Raw genomic sequence first — 20556 nt, 5'->3', positions numbered from 1 at the left:
CCTTGGGGAAGGGGCCTCGATGGTGTTTTCCTTGAAGGCACGGAACGCAGGTGCCCTCTGTGGCGGGAACGGAGTTGCAGCCGGTAACAGCTTCCTTGAAGTGGACCGCAATGGAGTTTCCGGGGTGACCAACTCTTCGATGCCATAATTCGGGTGCGTGTGACGTCGTGGTGATGTTTGCTGACTGTTCAGCTGAATCGAGTTTGTAGATTCCTCCGTGATCATGTGCCGTTGCTAAAAGGTCTCCATATTTCGATTTTATTTCGCATCTTGATCCTTTGAATTCCACGGTGTGGCCTTTTTCGATTATTTTACTGACCGACAGTAAGTTAGTTGAAATTTCTGGTGCGTAAACGACATTGTGGACCTTAATGAAGTCCGGCTTGTTGTCAATCTGGATTGGTATCAAGGTCGAGCCAATGGATTTGCTCTCAATTTTCGTATTATCCGCGAGCACGATTTTGGAATCAGACGTGCTAGAGACGTCGTCGAGCCAATCCTCACGATGAGTGAAATGCGCTGAAGCGCACGAATCCAGGTACCAAGCATCAGGATCCATAGCATGGGCGGTGGAGAAAGCTAAGAAGGCTTTTTCTTGCTGTTTCCTTTTTTGCTCGGCTCGAATTGTTGCGTCCGTCTTCGGTAACCTGCAATCTCGGCTGAAATGACCAGGTTTATTGCAATTGAAACAATTTTTCGTTTTTTGAGCTCGTGCGTTTCTGTTTTGAAATTTACTCGCCATAGCAACATTATCATCTCGCGTTTTTTTGACGTTATCGTTTTTCATCGAATATTCTAGAAGGAGCTTCGTTTTTATTTCGTCGCCTGATAACGGTTTATCGGAGCTGGTGATACCCATTATCAGCGGATCGTATTCGGGAGTAAGGCCAGCAAGTAAAAAGGTTTCGATTCATTCATCGTCTACTTTGAACTTGATTGCGTTGAGACGATTCGAGTACGAGATGATCTGATATACGTACTCTTCCATTGATTGACGTTTGACGAGCCTGGTGTCAGTTAATGCACCAGGAGCGTAGCCAGGTTGCTAATATTAGGTGGGCCACAGGTGGGCCAACAATTTTTTTGGGTGGGCTGCTTAATTAAGGCATAAAACACACAAAAAACTTACCTTAGTGTAAAGCAATTTTTCTGTTATTATGACTGTCGTCAAATTTGTTGATAATTTCATCCGTGTTTAGAGCTTTTGCGGTAGACTGTTCAATATTTATTATTGCCAGATGATCAAGTCTTTCATCAGTCATTTTGTTCCGAATATATGTTTTAAGTCTCCTCAAACAGGAAAATGTTCTCTCACAACCGGCACTAGAAACTGGTATTGTCACTGAGATTACTGTTAGTTGATACACTTGTTGAAAAACTATTTTATAAACTTCTAGCATATCTAAAAATTGCAAAATGTTTGTAATTTTAACATTTTTTTCACTTTCAAAGCGCTCGATTGTTTGTGGCAAAATGATAAGTTCTGCTTTAAGGGCTTCCAAATTTATTTCATAATGGGCAGCAAGAGGTTCCACACACTCGTATTTTAAAAACACAGAACTTTCTGGATGAAAAACACTGACAGCGTTGATAATATGTTCGCATTTATTGAAGCGATCATCCATGGCGCGCAAAATTAAGTCTAATGTGGGGAAAAATATTCCAGTCTTAAAATGAGAATCTTCAAGCATTTCTTCTTCTTGAATACCGAGTTCTGATGTGATGAGATATTGTTCTAGTCGCTTTGGAATCTTTTTAATTCTTCTGGATGGCTTTGTGTCCTTACTTGGTATTTCGATGTTGTTATCTTCACAAATTTTAACGCTCTCTGAATATAATAATGCAAACTGTTTGTCATTTTGGCGCATTGCCTTCAAAGTGTCTTGTGTAGATTTTAAAAGAATATTCGCCTCCGATAGATTGGAAGACACCTTTTGAAAATAGTCACTCACCCCTTTTAGTAATTTTAAAATATTTTCATACATACATAAATTGAAAATAAAATTGAAATTTATTTGATATAAAAATCCGCTTGCCTCTGGTGCCCGATCACTTTTATCTACGATTAATTTATTTAAAAATACAAGTATTTCAGTAATTAGTTGTTTAAATGCCGAACATGCTTGAACTTGTGCTGTCCATCGTGTGTAACAAATTTTTTTTAATTCAATAGGTTTTCTTTTGGGATTTAAAGCACTTGGGTTTCTATAAATTTGGAATGAACTGCAGAGCCAGATATGAAAACGTAAAGTGCTTCTAAGAGATCAAAAAATGTCTTTCCGTGGGCTAGGCTTTTGCAAATATCCACAGTAATTAAATTTATACGATGATTGAAACAATGCACATACACAGCTTTTGGAACTTCATCACGGAAAAGTTTTTGAACCCCATTTAAGCGACCACTCATCACATTTGCTCCATCATATGTTTGAGCAACACAATTTTGTAAATCTATTTTACATCGAATTAATAGTTCTTTAAGATAAGTTAGCAGTGCTTGAGCGTTCAAATCTTTTGCGGCTTTGTATCCTATAAATCGTTCATAAATAGTTCCTTTTAAATAATAACGTAACACTACCGAAATTTGTTCTGTTTTGGAAATGTCTTTTGTTTCGTCACACACTACAGCGAAGCATGTAGCCTGATTAACTTCAGCACTTATTTGGTCTAAAATCATTTTAGAACATATATATAAAATTTCATTTTGAATTTGCGGGCTTGTATACTTTGCGTTTTGGGGTAGATCTTCATCTAATTTTTTTTTAATAATGGGATTGTATTTCGAAAAAAGTTTTAATAATTCTAAAAAGTTTCCCCGGTTAGAACTCTGTTCATTTTCACGATGTCCCCTTTGTGCAATATTTTGTGTGGCAGTATACATTAAAATATCAATGACGATTCCTAAATATTCACGATTCTCTTTTACTAGAGCCAAATGAGCTTCATTAATCTGACTGGCCACAGATATTCTTGGATTTGACTTTACCTGACTATAGTTAATCCATTTTAGATGACAGTTTCTGTGCTCGGAGCTAGTTTCATGCTGTTTAAATCCAGATTCTTTCTCTAAAGCTCTTTTCCAATTTTTAAAACCAACACTAGTAAACACTTGACTAGGATTTACTGAAAAATGTCGGCACACAAAACAAAACGCACCGTCACTTAATACACTATATTCCAACCAGCTAGGGTAGAGTTTATACCATGAACTATTAAATTGTCTAAATTTATCATTAAATTTCGTTCTCGGAAATAACTTCAAGATTGGTTGCGTGGGTCCATCAGTAACATTTTGTGAAATATCTCCTGGTCCTGGAGGTTGTTTGTGAATCGATGGCTTTTCTTTTTCACTTTGCTTATTTTTGTCCAACAACCATTCGTTAAATTCGGGGGATTTTTCATCATCTCCACCAGGGTCGGACTCTGAGTCTGATAAGACGTCACTTTCAAGTTGAAGATCCGGTGTATATTGAGGACTGGACACAAGGGCAACTTCAGTTTCGGCGCTTTCAACGAGTATTTCAAAGCCAGGAGGCTGATTTTCAGTAACTTTTGTACTTGTTGATGGTTCCTCTGACGATTCTTCACTTTTTTTTTGCTTCTTATGTGACGAAAAAAAATCTTGTATTGTTCTTTTACCACTCATTTTAATCAGTAACACAGTACCACAGTCCACAAAATAAAATGTCAATTATAAAACCAGACGGTAAAGACGAAAGAAAGAAACTGAAAGCTGAACCGGGAATTAACCCATATGATTGTTTTTTGACGACTAAGCAGTTGATAATGATAACGTTGTCGATAGCTTGGACGGACAGGTCTGATTTAATGACTCAAGTATTTTTATGGGCAAAAATGTTTAGGTATGTAAAGGATATTGTTACTTTTCAGATTAGGTACTTATATTTCTTGTTCTAAATAATTCAAAAATATTTTCTTAGTTTCCTTAACGTGGGCACACAGGTGGGCCTGCAAATTTTGGGGTGGGCCAGGCCCACCTAGGCCCTCCCATGGCTACGCGCCTGTAATGCACGCATCAATGCTATCCTGTTGTTTTGGCCTGCATCCTCGAAAGTGCGAGCGAGGTTGTTCCACGCGTCCTTGGCCGTCGCTGTATCCTCTACGTGGATATAGATGTGGGGCTCCGTGGCTAGCAAAATTCGGGATCGCGCCTTCATGTTTTTGCCTTCGTCGGTGACGTCGCCGGTCACACATTTCCATAGGTCTCGAGGTGTAACGCTGCTCGCATGGCGGACTTCCATGTATTATAGTTCTCTCGACCTCGAAGTTTTTCAAACGTAATTTGGTTGTTCGTTGGCGGCATGTTGTTCGTGAGCCTTCACAAAGGACGTTCTCGTTGTTCGTTTCACCGTTTGTTTCGTCGTTCGTTTTGGCCGTTCGTTTGCACAATTTCGTGGTTTTTGGACACTCGTTTTTCTTGCGTTTTTTTTTTCGGTCGTTCGTGTGATATGGGGGCGTGCGTTCGATTTCGTGTCGTTACGTTCACGTTTTCGGAATTCAGTGGATCGTGGGTCTCCACGAACTTACGTAAGAAGTGATCAGCGTTGTCTTTGGTCACTTTGCGGGCCCATAACCTGATGTGCGTAGGTCCGGGAAGGTGTTCGGGAGAGCGAAATGATTAACGACTGGTTTATTCAGAGTACAGGTGCGCATGTGTGTATAGTTGAATTTTTTTAATAAACAATTGTCAAAACGTTGTCTTGTTGGTATGAACCAAACTGTGATTTTCATGATAATACGATTGGTCACATTGAGTGTCAACATTTTTTTGTGTAACTGAGCCTGCGCCCTAACGAGCGAGAGTTTATTTCAAATTCGAAAAGGTTTCTCCTGATTTCTCATTAAATTTGTTTTGAAAATGAATTCACGGAAGAAAGGTACGGGAAGTGAAGTGAACATAACCTTAACCAATCAAATTGTTATACAGCTGGTCCATATGTCCAAATTTTAGGGTGGTACAGTATGGTTTTTTACTTCATTTTGACACTGACAATTGTTTATTAAAAAAATTTCACTATATGTGATAACATGAATTTGACATATTCAACAACTATGTATGGTCCCGTTGAAGACGTCAGTCCTGTTTTGGTAGTACGGTCCTGTTTTGATAGTATGGTCCCGTTGAAGACTACGGCCCTGTTTACTGTGTTGTCTATGCCATAACCACAAAACACAAACCTTAAAGAAGCGCAGGCTCTGTACAAATTGACAGCAATTCCAATGACATTTAAATCGGCCATATTGCGTTCTGCGACGCGGGAAACTCAAATTATGCTTGGCGAGCTATGCTGGCGGGTAATTTGAATTGTTCTAGATATTTAAAATTATTGATTTTCAATGTTACGTTCGTTTATTTCGTTGTATGGCAATTCAGGACATAACCATAACCTAACCAAACCACCCGCTCACTGAAACACAAGGTTTGTGTTCTGTTCTGTGCTGAAACAAATGAAATTAAACAGCCAATACGAGGAACGCCAGATTTGGCGCAATAAATGACGCGTGCGCACTAGCCACATTTCCTTCGTCATTACCCCCACTTTTGCGTTCTAATTGCCGACAAACAAATGTCATTTGAATTGCGAGTTAGGCAATACAACTTTCACCCCCATGGCCATAACCATCACAATAACCATGGCCAACTGTATCAAAACGCTAAGCGCTTATTATGGCCATAGATAAAGAAGGTTTAGATGGTAATCTACTGTGGTGTCAAATGGAACTAACTTCAGCGCCCCACAGCGGATGTGGGCGAGGGTAACCGACATAAGCGGGAAATTTAAATATGTCAAATTACTTTTTGACTATAGTTACAGGCTTATTCACGAAGAATAAAGAACCCGACCAAATTTTTAATCCATCCAACATTGGTGCATCAAAAACTTAGTCGGGCTCTTTATTCCTCGTGAATAATCCTGTATTGTCTACACAATTTTAAAAAGTATAAAAACCAGTGAAAATATTTTGCAGATAGAGGATTATGAAAAAAAAAAATTTTTTTTTTAAACTATGTATTATAATTAATAAATACATTTTCACTAGTTTATGTTGATTTTCTACAGATAATTAACAAGAAACAAATTTTATGTTTTTTTTTTTATTTAAACATATTTACAAAAGGATTGAAAGCAATAAAAAAATAAGGTAGCCGTTAATAGGTAGGTATGTACTAATAAATTTGGTGTGAAAGAACGAAATACAAGCGATGTTAGCGCTTAGACTTTTTAAAGGTTTTCTTTAAATATTTATTTCTGGCTTCCAACTTAATAGGATCAATAAAAGTTTTATTTGGTTCATGTCGTAAATACCTGACGAATTTTTCGTCCTTTCCAACCAATACCTTATTAACAGATTTACACCAGTAATATAATATACACCTTATAATTGAAGTGGCAACTAAATCACCGATGTGTGTGTGATCTACACAATTAAGCACAATAAAATTAACTTCTTTTAAAATTACATGTTTCAACATGGCAAACAAATTATTTTTGTGGCAATTCCTGGGAATTAAGTAAAAAAGCCTTGACAATGACTGGCTTATCGCAAAACACAAATAGCTACCAGGTTTGACCAAATTGCAGTTTGCATATTGCCTTGCCTCGATCACTCCTAGATCAACATCGCCATCGGAATGCAACAATACATTTTTACAATTTTGGCAATTGCTAGTAGATTTTAAAACTTTTCTGGCGACAAAACCAGCTACATACGCGATAGTTGATTTGGCTACTCTACTTTTTTTTACACATAACACAGTGGCTGGTACATTTGCAGGATGTTCATAATCGTCCAAACGACGAACCCCAGCAATGCATTCGCCAGTTATAAAACATCTTAAATTATCTAAGGCCCCTGCGCTATAGTCATCTTCACAATTGGAGCTAGGTGAATGACTGGTCATAAAATTATTTAGTAACAATGACTTAAATGACGTAATAAAATGAAATACGTCAGGAGAAGTATTCCTCGCTCCATGTGCTCTTACGCTGCCAAAAAAATTTTCCAAACAATCTTGATTTAATGCTCTGGGTAGGATAAAATTAATTTTTTTAACAAGAAGTTTTTTCAAGTAAATAAATGCCCGAAGCGTTTTTATGAGGTTTAACAATGACGGAGGTCTAACAAATTTCTTCTTACTTCCATTCCAGAACTTCATTTTCTTTATGATTCCAATAGATTTGTGGAGTACTTTGTTGGTCCGGAATGAATGAGGCGGCTTGATGCGTGATTTGAGATTAATGTAACAACAATAACAAGTAACGATAACAAAAGATAACAAAATGGTGAACGGCGTGGTTGGTGGTGCCGTGGTTGAAGCTGATCGGCGAGAGAGCGAGTCTAAAGGTGCGTTTTGTTGGGTCATCCAGACTGAACGGAATGCATCCCACCAACAAAACGGCTTAAAATTTTTGACAGTTTTGTCATAAAATCCCCACTTTCTAACATTCAAACCGACCATTCTATGTAGTTTAACGGAATGAAAAGTTTCGTCGGAGTCGGTTTTGTGCACCAATAAAACGGTCGTTCCACCATAAACCGATTCCGGTTATGTCCCAACAAAACGTACCTTAAGGGATGCGACGTCTTTTATCGCTTCGGTTTGGCTCCCCCTGGTGTCGACACGTACGTGTTGTGGTGCGTCGATAGAGGTCGCCACAGATTCTTGCCAAACAAGGCCATCTGAATCAAAAAGCTACGCTTATAAGGCCGTTTCAATTTTCGATTTTTCCATATAAACTTTGTTTCTGTGACATTTCGGGCGGCAGAACCTTTTTGCGCTCCATCTACCGATTTCGAACGCAATTGATTGAGACTTTTTCCACTTTTTCTTTGAGGTTAAGTGCTTAAAACGTCAATTAAAACATGAATGCAATAAAATATCTAAGATCCGAGCTTTTTTTGGACACATTCTGGGCTAGCAAAATACTAATAAATTAGAATTGCAAAAAACCATGAAATCATAACACAAAGTAGGTTAGAACAATTTATAACTTTAACATTTTTCTGCAAAGGAGTTTGTTCTGGATTGCACATTTCTTCTTTAATAAATCTGTTTTTTCTTGACAAATATGTATTATCTAAAACTGGTTTCAGCGTTGCAGTTATTATCAGCTCGCAGATCTGATTTTTATGTACCAGACAAGATGAAAGTATTGGATTTTCTAGCAAATGAGGGCCCATTATCTCAACCATTTGGTGGAATATACTGCCCAGAAATACTATTTACTTGAATTGATTTGGATGTCATTGCAACAGTTGGATTGATGAAAGACTGAAAGATTTTGGGGTACAGGAATTTCAACCGGAGTTTCAGTGGGAAAAGCCTAAAAAACAAAAACACTAATAAGATGATAGTAATTAATACCTGGAGGTTCCTGATTAGGACTTTGAAAAGTAATAAGTAATTAATCGAAAAATGAAAAGAGGAAGCTCATTTTGTTTTCTCATATGTCGTGGTTGACTTCGCTTCTATGTATATTTCATGTAGCAATAAACACCACAAGTCTTTTTTAATTATAGATACTTACAAAAATAGAAGGACAAGGAACAGCATCTTTACATAAGCGTCGTCTTTTGGGGGTTGTAATGTAATTATAGAGACTTGTTGAAAATGCTGCTCACAAATTTCTGAGTAATCCGTAATTTTTGTAGTCTTTTATATTACAAATACAAATTAAAAGGTTGTGCTTATCATTGTCTCCATAAATTTGTTTACCGCAAAATGTTTCAAAAGCTTCGAACCATTTTTGTCTTTGTTTCATATTGTTGCGAATTTCAAATAAGCGAACATCTTTTGCCCCACAAATGAAACACGCTTTTACCATTTCATGTAAAATAGAAGGGTAAAATTTTAAATTGCCGCCAATATTGTAGCTTTGATTCGTTAATCGGCCACCGAGGCCGCGCAATAAGGTTCTGTCTTCTTTTGTTTTATGGCCACTCTGCAGAAACAATTATTATGTACATTGAAACGGCCTTATAAGCGTAGCTTTTTGATTCAGATGGCCTTGTTGCCAAAATTCCTCATGTCCTGATGTTCTGGTCACTGCCCCTTTCATGGGTTTATGCGATGGTGCAATCTTGGAATTTCCATTCAAACTGTCAAATAATTTGTCTATTGTAATGATTTGTATACATTACTTTTTCCGCCAAATATTTGAACCTGCGCAAAACGGTAACAAATGTGGTCGAATCGGAGGAGCCCTACGTTGTGATTTTCTTTTGGCGGAAAAGTTTCGGAATGCAAACGGTGAGGGTTCCAGTTGGAAGAGTGCCGCAAATAAAACACACATGTGAGGGACGCAAAATACCTTTTATTAAAAATGTCTGTAATAACTTTGATGAAAAAGGAATTGGAACGAATACAAAGGACAGAAATTAGGTTTAACGAAGTACAAGAAATTAACTAGTTGAGTAGAGGGAGTTGGAGAGGGCACGCACCCCCCACCACTTTTTTTTTTACCTTGACCTCTAAGCCCCTCCCCCTGACCTTGATATCCCCACCACTTGGCCTTGATATCCCCACTACTTGACCTAGATATCCCCACCACTTGACCTTGATAATTTCCCCCACCAGTTGACCTTGATATCCCCACCACTTGACCTCGATATCCCCACCACTTAGCCTTGGAATTTTCCCCCACCACTCGACCTCGATGTCCCCACCACTTGGCCTTGATAAATTCCCCCACTCCTGATAAAAATCTGTATAAATGTATATTCATATGGTACGGTTGGTTAAGTGTATTTGATAGGTAGTGATGGGTGGTAAAATGTGGTACCGAATGACGTGTAAAGGTTATGTGGTGTTGACGCAAAGGTTGTATTCGAAATTGGAGACAGAAAAGCTGTTTCTGACTAAAGATGTCATGTGTGAAGGGTGTTTCAAGGAAGATCTGCGCTGTAATGGTTTAAGAGGATCATCGGAGGAGAATGCAGAAAAATTTAATGGGTTTTGCATCGATATGGTGTGTGACGAGAATGAGTTACATGATTTATTGGAGAAATGTGGACGTGAGTGTCGGAAATGTAATAAAATATTCTTTACGTTTGTTGAAATTAAACCGGAGGATACATATTTAAAGGAGTTTTTGTTTTTATAACTATTGTTGTAATCTATGAATAATAGTTATTTATGGTATAAGTGGGTTATTTAAGATATTACCCACGAGAGGTATTTGTAACCTACGAGGGCTTGCCCGAGTAGGTTATTACCTCGAGTGGGTAGTACTTAATAACCCACGTATGCCATACAACGTTTTATCCAATATTCCAAAATTTTTAGATAATGACATTATTGATGAAATTCTGCTCCCGATGGGTTATGGACGTTAATAACCCACGGTGCTAATGGCAACGTGGGTTATGTATGTTATAACCCACGGTGCAAATGGCAACGTGGGTTATAACAACAGACTAGTTATAGCCCAGTTTACTCAATTAAAACTAACTAGTAAAACACGATATTACTATTGAATGTTGGATAAATGAAAATTATTCTAAAGATGGTTTGTTTTAATGTATTATATTATGTATATAGGATGAATTTTTGTGGGAAAAGTGTCAGTTGATGGTGTTCAATTCACTCAACATAATGAAAGTATATAATATGTCCAATAGAAAAAAAGATGTTAAACGTAAGGGTGTTGTCTTGAAGAAAGGAAGTGCTATAGTTAACAAATTGATTGATAAACTTCCGATAGAATTACATCTACCAGGATATAATTTTTGTGGTCCAGGTACAAAGTTGACAAAACGACTTGCTCGAGGTGATAGTGGTGTAAATTTGTTAGATTCGGCTTGTAAAGTTCATGATATAGCCTACTCCGAAACAACAGATTTAAATAAAAGACACGAAGCAGATAAAGTTTTAATTGAGAAAGCAAGAGAACGTCTCAAAGCAAAAGATTCTAGTTTTGGTGAAAAAGCAGCGGCAGCAACAGTGTTGGGTATAATGAAGGCTAAAGTAAAATTAGGAATGGGTTCACGGAAAAGAAGTAAAAGAAGCAAAAAAAGTAAAAGAGGTCGTATATTGGTTGCACCAAAAAGTGGTGGATTTTTACCATTTCTTCTTCCCCTGCTTGGGGCGCTTGGAGCGTTAGGTGGAGGTGCAGCAGGAATCGCGACTGCTGTAAATAAGGCAAAATCCGATAAACAACTGTTGGAAGAAACTCAAAGACATAACAAAGCAATGGAAACCATTTCATCGATTACGAAAGGAAAAGGAATGCGTAAGAAAAGAAAAAAGCGTAGACAAGGAAAAGGACTATATGTTGGACCATATCAATGGTATCAAAAAAACTACCGATAAAATTACCACATCATGCATTGACTAATGTGGAATTATTACGGTATGTAAAAATATTAAATATACCAAATTTTAGAGGAATATTTATGCGTAACGGTTTACCAAAACGTATAAAATCCAAAGAAACCGGTATTATAAACTTGGATGATAAGAATGGACCTGGAACACATTGGACAGCATATATAAAATTAAAAAGTGAAATTTTATATTTTGATAGTATGGGAAACTTACTTCCTCCGAGAGAGGTAATACATTATTTTCAGAGTGATAAAAAACAGAACCGCATAAAATATAATTATGATAGATTTCAAAATTATGATACAAATAACTGTGGACATTTATGTTTAAAATTTTTATATACTCATGCAGTATAAATAATATAATCATTTGAAGTTAAAGTGGTGAGAAAAAATGTTCTTCGTATTAACAGGTCGTTCGTCTATTTTATCATCTGATTTTAATTCTCCAATTAATGCAAGTAATAAAAAGTGCACTTCGGGTTTAACGAACTTTGAAGTTTATAATTCAATACCTAATACTCAAGATGGATGTAATAAATTTTATTTTGGATATAAACAGTTCACAATACCAACAGGATGTTATCAACTACAAGATATAAATAAATATTTACAAGATGCTACAGGGAAATTGTTTCCAAAAAGTTTCCTGGACATTAAGGCAAATAATAATACTTTACATTGTCACATTAAAGCAACAGAAGATGTAGATTTTACGAAACCAAATACGATTGCACCTATATTGGGATTTGGGAAGAAACTGTTAAGAAAGAATCAATCACATGATTCGGATGAGATAGCAGATATAATGAAAATAAATTCTATATCTGTAGAATGTAACATAACTGTTAGTAGTTTTCAAAATGGGAAACCAGCACATATAATTCATCAATTTTTTCCTAATGTACCTCCAGGTTTCAAAATTGTAGAATCTCCAGAACATGTAATTTATCTACCAATCAGTGTAAATACAATTAGAAACATAACCCTTAAAATAAGAGATCAAGATGGTGAGTTGATCAATTTTAGAAACGAAACCGTAACTGTTGGTTTACATTTGAAGACGGATAATCAATAATGAGTATTATTTTTAATAAATTATCAGTGAAGTGCAAACCGCATAAAAAGGAATACACAGTTCGAAGAAAAGTTAGTAGGAAGAGAAACTTGCAACGAGTATTAAGCAAGGAAAACAAACGGTTTTTAAAATCACTTGGGTTAACGTTGTTTGAAAATGTTGAACGTCAATGAAGGAGTTGTCATAGATGAATCGATTGCTGGATATAAGGTACAAACTCATGAATCTTATACATCTAGGTTTAATAATAATGATGAAATAAGAATTAATTTACCTGAAGATTTGGCTACATTACCTAGTGAAAGTTATATTTATTGTGAAGGTCTACTCGTAAAAGATGAGCCTGCTCAACCCCCCGCAACAACCACTAAATTTGTGAATAATGGAATATTAGATTTGTTTAGTGAAATTCGTTTAGAAGTTAACGGACGCACAATAGATACAAATATAAAACCAGGATTAACAAGTACCATGAAGGGGATAGTATCATTTAATGCGAGTGAAAGTTTAAAATATCAAAACGCTGGATGGTTTCCTACGAGTGATAGTAAGATTGTCGAAAATGGAAAATTTAGTGCTTGTATTCCTTTAAAGATGATATTTGGATTTGCTGAAGATTATAAAAAAGTGATGGTTCAAACCGCTCAAGAACTAGTATTGATTCGAAGCAATAGTGATGATGCTTTAATATCTACTTCTGATGAAAAAGCAAAAGTTATCATAAACAAAATAGCATGGAGAGTACCACATATAATACCTGGTTTAAGACAAGAAGCTGCGATGGCAGATTTGATTAAAAAAGGAAAAGACATACAGGTTGCGCATCGTACATGGGAATTGCATAGTTTTCCAGCATTACAAGATATAAGTAAACATTCGTATACGATTAAAACAGCAACCAAATTAGAATCTCCAAGATATGTTATTCTGGGATTCCAAACAAATAGAGCAGGACAATTTAAGAAAAATAATAGTCATGATAAGTGTGACTTTAACAATATCAGAATTTACTTAAATAATGAAAGATTTCCATATGAAAATGTGAATAATAACTTCAACAATAATCAGTATTCTACACTATATGAAATGTTTGCTCAATTTCGAACAAGTTATTATTTTGGAGAAAAAACAGAAACAGATATAACTCCCGAAGAGTTTAAAAACAAATATCCTTTAATTATTGTTGATTGCTCAAAACAAAAATTAGGTTTTCAAACGCAAGCAGTAACAGTACGAGTAGAATTTGATACTGGTACTCCAATGCCTACCAACACTATGACACATGCTTTGTTGATTAATGATCGAATTTTTACATATAATCCGGCAACAAAAGCAGTAAGACAGATGTAAAACCAAAATACTTGTGTAGGTTAAGCGAATAATGTGTAAATGAAATAAATAATTCGAAAGAAGAATCTGCAGAGCAGTCTTATCAAGATGCTTGAAGAAGAACGTTGGGTGACCTGTCCTAAGAATGAAGGACACCGTTTAAAACTGAAACATTTGAATAGACATTTATGGCGGTGTAGAGGAGAGGAAACTTATAAAAATTTATCATATAATCATCATGATTTGTTGATGTATTTCTCATTTTATAATTATTTAATAACAGTACTTTTATTTTGTTTAGGTTGGTACTAAAACCAACGAGTAGATGTAACTAAGGAAAAACCTGATATACGCCATAGACACTAACTTGAAACTTGTAGATGGTAAAACAACACGTTCACGTTTGAATAAACAGTTTTAGCTTTTAAATCAAAACAGTCGGCCTTATTAGAAAATCCCAACAGGTTATGGGCTACAGTGCGTATTAAAAAGAAAGTGCACTAACGGGAAAATATAATTTGGCGTACTGGTTGAAGTAATCTCCGCAAGTCCAATTTTGAGGTTAAGGAATCCACGAGGTGAACCAAAGAAGAAACAATGGATTCGTCAAGAATAATTAACGTTGGACTATTGGAAGGGAAAGCAAATTGGACTACGTGGAAATACAAAATTTCCGTCTGTCTACGAGGAGTCTCCGGAGCAATGGATGTTGTCCAAGGCAGGTTAGTGGCACCTAATACACTACAAGAAGATGCTACCGCTGCCCAAACAGCGACGTACAAAAGTGCATTAGAAGTATTCAATAAAGCAGACAGCAATGCCTTGATTATCTTAACCATGAACATGTCAGATGAAACGTTGCAGAAGATAATGCGATTCACGACGTCGCGAGAAGTATGGCTGGAACTTCACAAGTTGTTTGACGGCGTTTCTGAGGACAAAGTCTACAACCTCTGCTTACAATTCTTTGGATTTAAGAGGAATCCTGAAGTTGACATCGCATCACATATTTCAAAATTGAAAACACTATGGAGCGAGTTGAAGCAGGAGATGATGAAAGATGAAGCGAACCTGGAACTACCAGACTTATTTCTGATCTGTAAAATTCTGGGAACACTACCAGATGACTATTTTTCATTCAAGTCTAGCTGGATGTTAATGTCAAAAAGTGACAGAACAGTCGATAATCTGACAAATCAATTGTGTATAGTCCATTTTTTTATTATAGTCCGATGAGTGTAGTCCGAATCAAGAAGTCGACATGACCTGCGTCTGCTTTCGACATTTGACAGCAGTGCATGGCTCTACCAATATTTGAAAATTTATTTAGGCAACATGAGACAGATATTGTGTTCTTTCGTGCTTTCTTGATTTTTCTGCAAATTCATTCCTCCGTTTTAATTTAGTCTTTCAAAAAACCGCTCCCGTCAGAACTCTTTTGATAACTATTTGCATATTATCAACTAATAGGTCAGATATATTAAAAATTGTTGAAAACAGCACAAAACAACCACGTTTAGACTGTCTTTCTTTCTTCCTAGATTTTGTTTCGGCAACGCCATGAACACAGAACAACTCTCTATGAATTAGTTTACCCCCTTACCTGTTAACTTCCAGTCTTGCAAGTTTTCGCGCAATTCCAATATTATTTTTGCAATTTACAAATTCTGTAAATGAATCTGTCCACATGCTTTTCGTTGGCATCATACGGAGGACATTTCAAGCAAAATTAAACAAAATTATCACAAATAATGTGGTTAAAACGTAACCTAAAAATTTGACGTCGCTAATGTAATAAACGTACAACTCGTGTCTTGCTCGAATCACACATGCTAAAGCGAGATGCATAGTGGGACACGCTTAATACAATACGTACAAGAATCCAATAGTTTGTTTACATTATGTTGAAAAGAGATAGCAATATGACAGTTGTTCCGCTTTTTAATTGATACATCGGACTATAATTAAAAAATGGACTATACATATGAACGAGCCTTAGGGACCAAGGAGGACGAATCTTCTGATCAGAAAGCTCTGGTTGTGAACTCGTCGAAGCAGGCATCGCAGCAAGCGAATGTAGTCGATTCCAAGAAGAAAAAGAAGCTGATTTGTCATTATTGTAAGAAGCCAAATCACACCGTGAAAGTGTGTAGAAAGTGGATAGCTGATGGCAGGCCACCGAAATCGAGCAATCCGGAACCAGGTACGAACATGACACTCGTTTCTATTACATCAACTGTGATGAATTCTGAAAGCAGTAATAAAGACTGGTATGTAGATAATGGCGCGACAAGTCATATCACAAATGACAAAAATTCGTTCAGAACACTTGAACCATTTTCAACAACACATTCAGTAACCACAGCGAATGGTGAGAAAATTGAAGCCATTGGAAAAGGTACAGTGGAGATTGAAGCAGCAGTTGGAGGAAGATGGAACAAAATCACTCTGACAGATGTTTGGTGCGTTCCAAGTATTCAGAAGAATTTGTTCTCCGTTCTTGCAGCACAAGATAAACGTCAAAATAGCGAGTTCATCTCAACCACAGAAACTTGCAATTTCAAAGTCGACGGATTAGTCCAGCTGATAGGAGTTCGTGATCGATTTGGAGGACTTTATAAGTTGGCCGTGAGAAGTACGAAAACCAGCTCACTCGATGAAGTCAATGTCACAGGTACAAATAATCTCTTGCAGCTATATCATGAGAGATTCGGACATCAGAATAAGCGCCATGTGAAGTCGCTACTGAGCAAGGAGCTGAACATCAAAGTGGAAATGGACAGTGAACTGTGTGAAGGCTGTATGTACGGAAAAGCTCATCGCCTACCATTTGGCACTAGAACGAAGACAACAAAAGCAGGAGAGCGAGTTCACACAGATGTATGCGGACCATTTCAGGAATCGATGTCAGGATTTAAATATTTTGTGCTCTTCAAGGACGATTACACAAAATTCAGGACGATTTATTTCTTGAAAGAAAAATCAGAAGTTGCAGAGAAGCTGAGTCAGTTTTTAGCTGAAACAAAAACTGTTGGACATGTGATCAAAGAACTTCTGAGTGACAATGGGAAGGAGTTTGACAACAAGGACGTTAGAAGTATGCTTCAAAAGGAAGGTATTATTCAACGTCTAACGATGCCATACACCCCACAACAAAACGGCTGTAGCGAAAGAGAGAATCGCACAGTCGTCGAAACAGCAAGGGCAATTATGCATGCCCACGGAAACATTCCGCAGACACTCTGGGCTGAAATAGTTCGTTCAGCGAACTACATCTTGAATCGCACGGGACCTTCAAACGTGCCAGGAACATCTCCATATGAACTGTGGTACGGTAAGAAACCGGGACTGAAACACTTACGTGTAATAGGCTCCACTTGCTATGTTCATGTTCCGAAGCAAACCAGAAAAAAGATGGACCCAAAAGCCACTAAAGGTATTCTCATTGGCTACGATCATGATGACGGATACAGGATCTTCGACAAAGAGGAATGCAAACTCATTAGATCACGAGATGTCGTATTTGAAGAGAAAACGCTTGAGCACACGAAAAGTGTGATTATTCCAGAAGATGATTCAACGTCTAAACAGGAAATTCAAGCTGATCGCGATGATGAACTCACCGATGACGATGAAGAGGAGCAGGAAACCGAAGATACGTCAATTTCTGGAACTTCCGAGTCAGATTGCGAGCACAACGCCGACAGGACCACACGATGTCTACGGAACAGATCGACTCTGAAAGCGCCAGAGAAACTGCAAGACTACGTGATGCATCTTGCAACGTCACTTGAGGAACCAGAAACTTACGGCGAGGCCATGACGTCGGATCAAAAGGATTACTGGAAAGAAGCCATGGACCGTGAAATGAAGGCTCTTCAAGAAAACGAGACTTGGGGGCTAGTGGACTTACCTCAAGGAAAAAGGGCTATTTCAAACAAATGGGTCTACAAAGTGAAAACCAACGCCGATGGATCAATCGATAAGTTCAAGGCGAGACTGGTCATCAAGGGCTATTCACAGCAAAGAGGAATTGACTATGACGAAACTTTCAGTCCAGTAGCCAGGAAGTCTACTATTCGAACGTTACTCAGTGTTGCCGCAAATGAAGGTATGAAACTTGCACAGATTGACGTTTCAACGGCTTTTCTGTATGGTGACTTGAAGGAAACCATATACATGCAACAACCTGAAGGACACGGTGATGGATCTGGGAGAGTATGTCGACTAAAGAAAAGCTTGTATGGGCTGAAACAAGCCCCTCGTTGCTGGAATGAGAAGTTTAGCAATTACATCATCAAATTGGGTTTTCGAAGGAGCGAAGCGGATCCTTGTCTTTTTGTTAGGCAAACAGGCTCCACAAAAATGTTCTTCGTCCTTTATGTTGATGATGGTTTAATTGCAGCCAATGACGAACAGGAACTTCAACAATTTATCGATGACTTAGGACGAAAGTTCAAAATAACTGCTAAACCTGCGTCGTTTTTCCTGGGACTGGAAATCAATCGAGAAGAAGACGGCTCGGTGAGGGTGAGTCAAACCCACTACACCGAAAAACTGTTAGAACGATTCAACATGAGTAACTGCAAGGCAGTGACTACTCCAATCGTCAAGGACAACGACACAGAAGAAAGCTCTCGAAACTCCGAGTTTCCATACAGACAAGCCGTGGGAGCATTGATGTTCCTCATGTGTGGGACACGTCCGGATATTGCGTACGCACTCAGCGTGGTATCCAGAAATCTTGAGAATCCAACAGATCGAGACGTAGTTAGGGTCAAGAGGATTTTGCGGTACCTGAGAGGTACAACGAACTGTGGGCTTCTTTACAAGAACAACCAAGCAAAGGGGGTTTTTGAATGCTACAGCGATGCAGATCATGGTGGTGACCTTAGCACGGGGCTCTCGACCTCTGGTGTACTGTGCCTCCACTCTGGGGCCCCTATTTCCTGGATGAGCCAAAGACAATCTTCCGTTGCCATATCCACAACTGAAGCTGAAGTTGTAGCTGCCAGCGAAGCTGCCAGGGAGATCATCTGGATCAAGAGGATTTTAACTGAACTGGACCAATTGAAAGCAACACCTACATTACAAATCGACAATGAAGCTGCTATTCGACTTGCCCAGAATCCCGAGTTCCATCGAAGAACGAAGCATATTCGTATCAGACATTTTTTTGTTCGCGAATTAGTAACTGCTGGAGAGATTATGGTTTCAAAAGTAGATTCTGAAAAACAGCTCGCGGACATATTAACAAAACCATTGTTTTCAACCCGATTTAGAGATTTGTGTAACGACATGGGAATCTGTAAGTTATTAAATAAGGGAGAGTGTTGATGTATTTCTCATTTTATAATTATTTAATAACAGTACTTTTATTTTGTTTAGGTTGGTACTAAAACCAACGAGTAGATGTAACTAAGGAAAAACCTGATATACGCCATAGACACTAACTTGAAACTTGTAGATGGTAAAACAACACGTTCACGTTTGAATAAACAGTTTTAGCTTTTAAATCAAAACAGTCGGCCTTATTAGAAAATCCCAACATGATTATAATGAATTTTGTGATTCATCACATTCCTCAAATGATCATTTGCCACAACAATCAACACCACAACCACCACCCCAACAATCAACACCACAACCACCACAACAATCATCCGAGCTATCACATTCGGGAAATGGAACCCTAACTGGATCAAGCAGAAGAAATTTTTTTTAAATATAATATTAATGTAATAAAACAATGTATGTAATAATTAATGTTTTCTTATGTATATAATAAAAGTATTATAAAAAAATAAGAATGTTTCATTTGAACATACTTAATAATAAAATTTAATGTTGTAAAGAGTAGAAAAGGGAGAGGAGGAAATTATAAGAATATAAAGACATAAAGCTGGATAATTTAAAAACATTTGTTACCAAACCAATATTCAGTGTAGTGTGTCCATCTAGAGTACGATTTGTGATAGAGTGCGAAAAAAGTTGTATTATGGATCAAAGAAATATGGTACTAATAGATATTCAAGGATTTAAAATTACCAATAATAAATTTATACCGAAAGAATTGGCAATTTTAAAAAATAATAAAATGGCTCATTACGTTTTTGCTCCTCCCTTCCCATCTACATTATTACCAGATGATGTTCAATATCAAATAAAGTGGTTATCAAAAAATCATCATTGTATAAAATGGGATACTGGATTTGTACCGCATTGGAAATTTCAACAAATCTTAAAGAAAGTAATAAGCGATGGTGATTCAGTCCATGTCAAGGGTAAAGAAAAAGCAAAATTTATCGAAAAGTGTATTAAGATGCCGGTAATAGAATTACCAGAAACTCCTCGATTAGAATCATCCAAACCGATGTGTTTATTTCATATAAGCGAGAATTGTTACTGCAGCATGCAAATTGTTGCAATGTTATATAATAAATTGAAACAATAATATAAAAAATGTTTGTTATTTTCAATTATTCAATTATCACCAGTACGGGCGTAGCGGGCGTAGTTGCAATACAACGGTAACGATGATTATGCAACCAACACAACAACTAACCGTTCCACTTCAGTTGACCTATATTTGATATTCCCCACCACATTCCGCATTGTAAGGTAAATTTTTTTTTTATTATTTAAAAAAAATAATATAAAAAATGGGTTTTTTTGAAAAAAAAAGTGTTTTTTTTCTCTTTTTGCTTTTTTTGCAAAAAAAAAAAACCACTTTTTTATATTATTTTTTTAAAATAATAAAAAATTTTACCTTGACCTATAGAATGATTGTGGTGGGGAAA

General features: G+C 37.1%; 1 long non-coding RNA gene across 1 annotated transcript; it reads left to right on the top strand.

The window, feature by feature from the left end:
• The first annotated feature begins 7363 nt into the window (after window positions 1-7363).
• Window positions 7364-8715, top strand: LOC138129678 (uncharacterized). The gene is made up of 2 exons (XR_011159339.1): window positions 7364-7994; window positions 8119-8715. It is a non-coding gene; the product is annotated as an uncharacterized lncRNA (long non-coding RNA).
• Window positions 8716-20556: the final 11841 nt, after the last annotated feature.

Source organism: Tenebrio molitor, chromosome 4 (genome assembly GCF_963966145.1).
Source record: "Tenebrio molitor chromosome 4, icTenMoli1.1, whole genome shotgun sequence".
NCBI classification, from domain to species: domain Eukaryota; kingdom Metazoa; phylum Arthropoda; class Insecta; order Coleoptera; family Tenebrionidae; genus Tenebrio; species Tenebrio molitor.
Note: the sequence above shows the minus strand (reverse complement) of the source record. Positions and strands in the feature narration are given on the sequence as shown.